This window comes from Oryctolagus cuniculus, chromosome 11 (genome assembly GCF_964237555.1).
Source record: "Oryctolagus cuniculus chromosome 11, mOryCun1.1, whole genome shotgun sequence".
Taxonomy (NCBI): Eukaryota; Metazoa; Chordata; class Mammalia; order Lagomorpha; family Leporidae; genus Oryctolagus; species Oryctolagus cuniculus.
The window spans coordinates 82,792,450-82,799,348 of record NC_091442.1 but is presented as its reverse complement, the minus strand read 5'-3'; the positions used below and the strand labels follow the sequence as shown (position 1 = coordinate 82,799,348).

The following is a 6,899-nucleotide window of genomic DNA, read 5'->3' as shown; positions in this document are numbered from 1 at the left end:
AAATTATGGAATTACAAAATTGTCATTTTCAAACCCTAATGAACTAACTCACCACTGAAAGCCACAGAGCACTCTTAACAACACTAAAAATAAAATAAGTTGGCATTACACATCTCCTGAGACAATGTCATAGGAAATAGCACTGTGGAGGAATACACACCCTCCTCTATGATATATTCTTGCCAAAATAATTTAAATTGAATCCTAATTATCCACATCTAAATTACAGACTATAGAAGATACTGAAGATAGAGAAATAAGTTAAATGGCACCACAAAAAGAATTCTGCCAAATCCAGAAGTCCTCAGGACTCCAGATCAGTTTCTTCAATCAATGGCTTAAAAACCCAAGTGGAGAGAGGACTGCTATAAATTAAAAGTAACCTAGAAGACATAATCAAATACAATGAGAGTCCCTTTCTCTGGATCCTGATCAAGCCAATTACAGAAAGACAGTTTTGGACAAATGGGGAAATCTGCATATAAACTAGATATTAGATTCTATCACCCCCTCTGAAATATAAATATTTAAAATTTTATAATTATATCATGTGATAATGGCACTATGGTTGTTAAGAAAACATCTCTCCCTTTTTTGTGATGCACACTGATATTTTTAAGGGTCAGAATAATGGGACTTGGAGATTTGCTTTGAAATAGTACAGTGAAAATAATTGGAGGATAGATGAAGCAAGTGTGATGAAATGTTAAGGGTTGTTAATGTTGGGTGTGGGTAATATTTCACAATGAAAACTTAAAATGAAAAAAGAAAGACCTAGTATAATAAAAGTGTCAACTTCTACAAATTGGTTTATAAAGTCAAAGTTACTGTGATCAGAATCTCAAGTGGCTTCATGATGATATTTAACAGGATTACTCTAAAATTTAAATGGAAGCACAAAGTATCACCTAGAGCTAAAATAGATTTTAAAAAATAATATCTACCAAATTTGGAAATTAGAATAATGCTGTAGTAGTGAAGACTTTAGGTTATTGGCACAGGGAGAGACAAGCACACCAGAGTCAAGGGACTAGAATCAATCTCATAAATATGGATTCTTAATATGTCAGAGTAGACTTCACAGAAGGAGTTTAAGAGTAAACTACTCAGTAAATGCCACTAGGAATTTATCCGGTAATCTAGCAATACACAAAATTTAATAAAATGCAAGTAGATTAGAAACTTAAAGCTAAAGGACAAAACTATAAGACATAAGTAGGGGCCTGTTTTGTGGCAAAGCTTGTTAAGCCACTGCTGTGAGGCCAGCATCCCATATGGGTGATGGTGCTTGTCCTGGCTGCTCCTCTTCTTTTTTTTTTTTTTTTTTTCTCTTTGACAGGTAGAGTTAGACAGCAAGGGAGAGAGACAGAGAGCAAGGTCTTCCTTCTGTTGGTTCACCCCCAAAAGGCCGCTACAGTAGGCGCACTGCACCGATCTAAAGCCAGGAGCCAGGCACCTCCTCCTGGTCTCCCATGTGGGTACAGGGCCCAAGCACTTGGGCCATCCTCCACTGCCTTCCCAGGCCACAGCAGAGAGCTGGACTGGAAGAGGAGCAACCGTGACAGAATCTGGCTCCCCAACTGGGACTAGAACCCAGGGTGCCGGCGCCGCAGACAGAGGATTAGCCTAGTGAGCCACTCCTCTTCTGATCCAGTTCTCTGCTGATGGCCTGGAAAAGCACTGAAAGGTGGCCAAGGTGGTTATGTCCCCACCCCTCCATGAGAGACCCAGAGGAAGCTTCTGGCCCAGCCCTGGACTTTGCAGCCTTTTGGGGAGGCAACAAGGGGATGGAAGATTTCTCTCTGTGTAACTGTGCCTTTCAAATACACTAATCAATCTTAAAGACAAAGACATATATAATAATGTAATTATAAATCATAATTATCTGTTTTATTATGAAACTCCAAGTATTTCCTAATTCCTGAACAACTGGTTATTTCTCTTTACAAATGAAACATCTCTTTCTGGGCTTAAGATGTGGGCTTCAACTCTGAGGTCATAATTGTAAGTCTATTTTTATATGTCATGCAGTTATTCCTTCAGTGATCATAGAGTGAATTGCAGTGTGTTCTTATCTCCTACTTAACCCAGTACCATCGTCTTTGGTGATGACCTTGCCTCTGCTGTCCACTTTCTCTGCTCAGGGATTCTTCTTCAGGTTCCATCTTTCTTCCTATCTGGTTCACTGTCAATATATAAAGTTAAAACTTAACAAGAATATTAGGTAGTCTATTAGTGAAATTTTAGAAATGAAATATTATTTTAAAATGGTGGGTTCTGGTTCTAGGATGGCTTCAGACTCTTGTTTAAAATAAAGTATCTATGGGGCCAGCACTGTGGCATAGCAGGTAGAGCCACCACCTACAGTGTCAGCATCCTATATGAGCACTGGTTTGAGTCCTGGCTGCTCCACTTTTCGATCCAGCACCCTGCTATGGCCTGGGAAAGCAGTAGAAGATGGCCCAAGTCCTGGCTCCCAGATTCAGATCGCCACAGCTCCAGCCATTGTGGCTATCTGGGGAGTGAACCAGTGGATGGGAGACCTCTCTCTCTCTCTTTCTCTCTCTCTCCCTCTCTTTCCCTCCCTCCCTCTGCCTCTCTGTAATTCTGCCTTTCAAATAAATAAATAAATATTTTTAAAATATAAAAATAAATAAATAAATAATATAAAGTATCTGGGCTCACTAACAATACCATTCCTCCCAATTGGATAACATGTTGGTTTGTGATTGTTAGGTTTCTAATTTACTTCTTTTTTTTGGGGGGGGGGATATTCTTTATTACAATTTTCATACATTGATATTTGATTTTTTCTTTTTTCTTATTAAGAGCACAACATAAAATGCTTGAAAATTGGCTTTATTTACCGGGCAAGGTTTTTGTTTTCACTTCTTTGAAGGTTGCTGTTGTTAGTTTTCTGCCATGAAATAATTGCTCCATTCTTTTTTAAAAGACATAGCCAATATGTAATTTTTTAAGAAAACTTTTATTTAATAAATATAAATTTCGGAAGTAAACTTTTGCATTATAGCGATTTTTCCCCCATAACCACCCTCCCACCCTCAAACCATCCCATTTCCTACTCCCTCTCCCATCCCATTCTTCATTAAGATTCATTTTTAATTATCTTTATATACAGAAGATCAACTTAGTATATACTAAGCAAAGATTTCAACAGACTGAACACACACAGACACACAAAGTATAGAGTACTGTTTGAGTAGTAGTTTTACTGTTAATTCGAATAGTATAACAGATTAAGGACAGAGGTCCTACATGGGGAGCAGGTGCACAGTGACTCCCATTGTTGATTTAACAATTGACACTCTTATTTATGACATCAGTAATCACCTGAGGCTCTTGTCATGAGCTGCCAAGGCTATGGAAGCCTCGAGTTCACAAACTCCAACCTTATTTAGACAAGGCCATAATCAAAGTGGAAGTTCTCTTTCTAATTTACTTCTGAATTTTCAAGATAGCTTCTAAATTAGTAAAGGTATTATAAAAAGAATATGATAAATTCTGGGTGTTTATGTATATAAATATGCATATTAAATATGTAACATAGACCCTATATTCTCTTCTCCCTGTACCTAACTCATACTTCTCAATACTATAGGATAAGTAATATGTGGAAAATCTTAACATCTACTTGATGGTTCTTCATGTTTATTTCATGGAATAATGATTTGGAACAATTTGATAAAGGTGCAGATTCCCAGTTTTCACTCCTAGAAATAAAGATTCAGTAGATTTCTGGTAGACCCCAAACACTTCATATGAATCTACTGCAAGTAACATTAAAGCATAATATGAGAAATAGATTTAGGTTGTACAGTACAATGGAGAGGAGCAATTCTGGCCCACAGTGACAGTACTGAGGCGAAAGAGGCCCAAATCATCTTTCATCACAACTCAAAATCTTGTTTGGAAGTTTGGGTAAGTTAGTTGAGCTGCCATTTTCACATCTGCAAAATAAGAATCATGATTTTATGACCTGTAGGGATTGTAATATAAATGGGAAATTGCTTTGTATACTAAAAACATTGTAAACATTTCAGCTCATATGACAAAATTTTAGTTGGACTGGCAACTTGGAATCTCCTAGTTGGTTGCCCTGTTTTTCTTAGGAATCATTGATCACAAGTAATACAAGTCACATAAAACTGTGTTAGAGAAATGTATCATAAGAAAGCTATGATGTCTTTAAAAAGGAAAAAGAACAACAACCAACTAGAGTGAGAAAACAGCAGAGCTTTGGAATAAGGCCTTCAGAGTCCCATATGAGGCAAGTAGTCCATAGAGTAAAGAAGATGTGCCCTTTCAGAGTCCACATCATCCCTTATGGAAAGTGGTCTGGCACCTGAGGTCCCAGAATTCTCTGGCCCCAGTGCCTCTGAGCTTGTCTCTAAGGCTGCCCAAGCCTCTTTCCTAGGTCTGCCTTCCTTGGGGCAGGTTGTTTCACAGCTGCGCCTCTGTACTCGGAAAGCCTGGTGATGGAAACTTCAAGTTCCCCTGATTGTGGGTGGTGCTGAGATAGGATCCTGAGGTGTGAATACATGCAACATGTTGGACCTTAGAGATACTTGGTGGAATAGGGAAAAGGTTACATACCACTTCTCCCCCAAAAGTCATGTTTGTAGAATTCTGAGCAGTCCCAAAGTTTTAAACTTTCCTACCTCACCTCCAAGGTTGTTATAAATTATACTTGTCAAGTTAGGAAGACAAAAAATGTTTAGCAGTTTTTTTTAATTTATATCTTTTAAATATTTAAATGTATTGCAAGGTCCACCATTATACTGTTGTATCTGGTCTCATTAGATTAGAATAAGCTAGCTCTTCTTTCTCAAAGACAGGTTGTATACTTCACTCCAAGCTAACAAACAATAGGCCCAATCACAGGTCAAGAACAATTTCCAGTCTCCCAGTGATGAGTCTAAATTACCGGGACAGAGTATGATTGGCTCAGGACATGTCAGAAGGAGCGAAGGGCCCAATCTTAGGACCAATCAACTGAGTGCTTTGGGGGTGGGTCTTTCCACAGAAGTAAGATTGTTAAAGAAGGGCGATACCCTTTTATTGGCAGTTCCCAGAGAATTTTTGTCTAAGTGGATTCCATACTAAATATATAACTTCAATGGAAAAATTCATGTGTGTTTTATTCCTCTTGTTTCAATAGGAAACATTGGTGGGAAAATAGAAAATCAATATATTCCAGTTAGAACAAGTCATACCATGTTTTGTTGGTGCTTTTCGTAGTTGGCTTTAATAGAAACAATCAATTTGAATTCATACTAATTGCGGAGAGGAATTACTTGTTAAGGACAAATTAAAGCTACATTAACATGATACTCACTTCCCATCTTCATATATTTTAATAAGTAAACAGTGTGATGACACACTGATATAATAGTTTTATCCCCATTAGAAAATAAAGCTAAAGAAAGTGTTTTTAAAGCATTCCATTGATCTGTTTTTCCAAGTCTTTTTCTGTTTTAACAAACCTAATAAGGTATACAATGTTTCATTAGAAAACACTTGCCAAGCCTTCTAGCTATAGCAGAATGAATACAGTTCATAACTGAGAACTCTAACAGTACTATTTGAAAAAATACAAAAGGACTGGAAACTAGTATTTGCTTTGGATACAAGAAAAACATGTAGAGTAACATTGTTTCAGCAAGGTTATCTCCATGTGAAAGTATCAACTATGGAAGGAATGAGAAAGTATATTTTCAGCTTTTTTTCTGAAAGAAAAGAAACATCTCTTCAGAAAAAGAAAGGCATACATTGTTCTGTTTCCATGTATGTTTCTTCACCTCAAATAACCTAATGTTACCGTTTACACTTAAACTGAAAGGCCCATCCATTATACCCAAGTGTAAAGCTTAACTGTCCCTACACTTTATGCAGACAAAACTTCTGCTGATTTTGTTTGGCTTCCTAGACAATATACAACTAACCAGGAGTCATCAGCAATTCTAAATAAAAAAGGGCATTCTTTGCCCCGTAGCAAGGGGGTCCATGATATTGCATATATGAAGAGCTTATGGGAAGTAATCTAGCAGTAACGGGGAACAGAGATATGTTGTTAAAACATTTTTGCTTGAATATGCAGCTAAAGAACAATTTTAATACTACAAATTCACCTAAAGATGTTTAAATCTAAATATAAAAGTTTTCTCCTCTTATGTTTAAATAAGAGCAAAAGAAACCATTCCAACATATTGTATATTTTGACATTTAAAAATAAAATTGGCTTTTTCTGTGCCAATATTGCTGCTGCAAACATGGTAGATATGCCTAAAATCCACCAAACTTTCTGTAAGAACTGTAGCAAGTACCAACCCCCTCAAAGTAACACAGTACAAGAAAGGCAAAGATTCTCTGTATGCCCATGAAAAGTGACATAAGAGGAAGCAGAGTGTCTATGGTGGGCAGACTAAGTCAATTTTCTGGAAAAAGGCTAAAACTACAAAGAAGATGGTGCTGAGGTTTGAGTGAGTTGTGCCCAACTGTAGATCTAAAAGAATTTTGGCTATTAAGAAATTCAAACATCTTGAACCGGGGGGCGAGGGGAAGAAGATAATGGGGCCAAGTAATCCACTTCCAAGCTTCATCTTCTGTTTTACTATGAAGACAATAACATCTTAAAGTCACTTTCAAAATAGATAAATAAATAAATAAAATGGTTATGAGGGGGTCTTAAAAAATCAGTGGAAATACACATTCTCTTTTAATTCCATTTTTCTGTGAACATTTGAAGCACCCTCATATATCATTCTAAATATATCAAAAAGAATGTAAATAATATAGTGATTTAACAACATCCCTGTTTTCTTAAAAGATGTGAACAATTAGTTTCTTCAATTGTTCCTTTTGCTCCTCAAATTCATATT

General features: G+C 36.8%; 1 pseudogene; it reads left to right on the top strand.

The window, feature by feature from the left end:
* The first annotated feature begins 6,290 nt into the window (after nt 1–6,290).
* On the top strand, nt 6,291–6,637 carry LOC100358601 (large ribosomal subunit protein eL42-like; annotated as a pseudogene).
* The last annotated feature ends 262 nt before the right edge of the window (nt 6,638–6,899 follow it).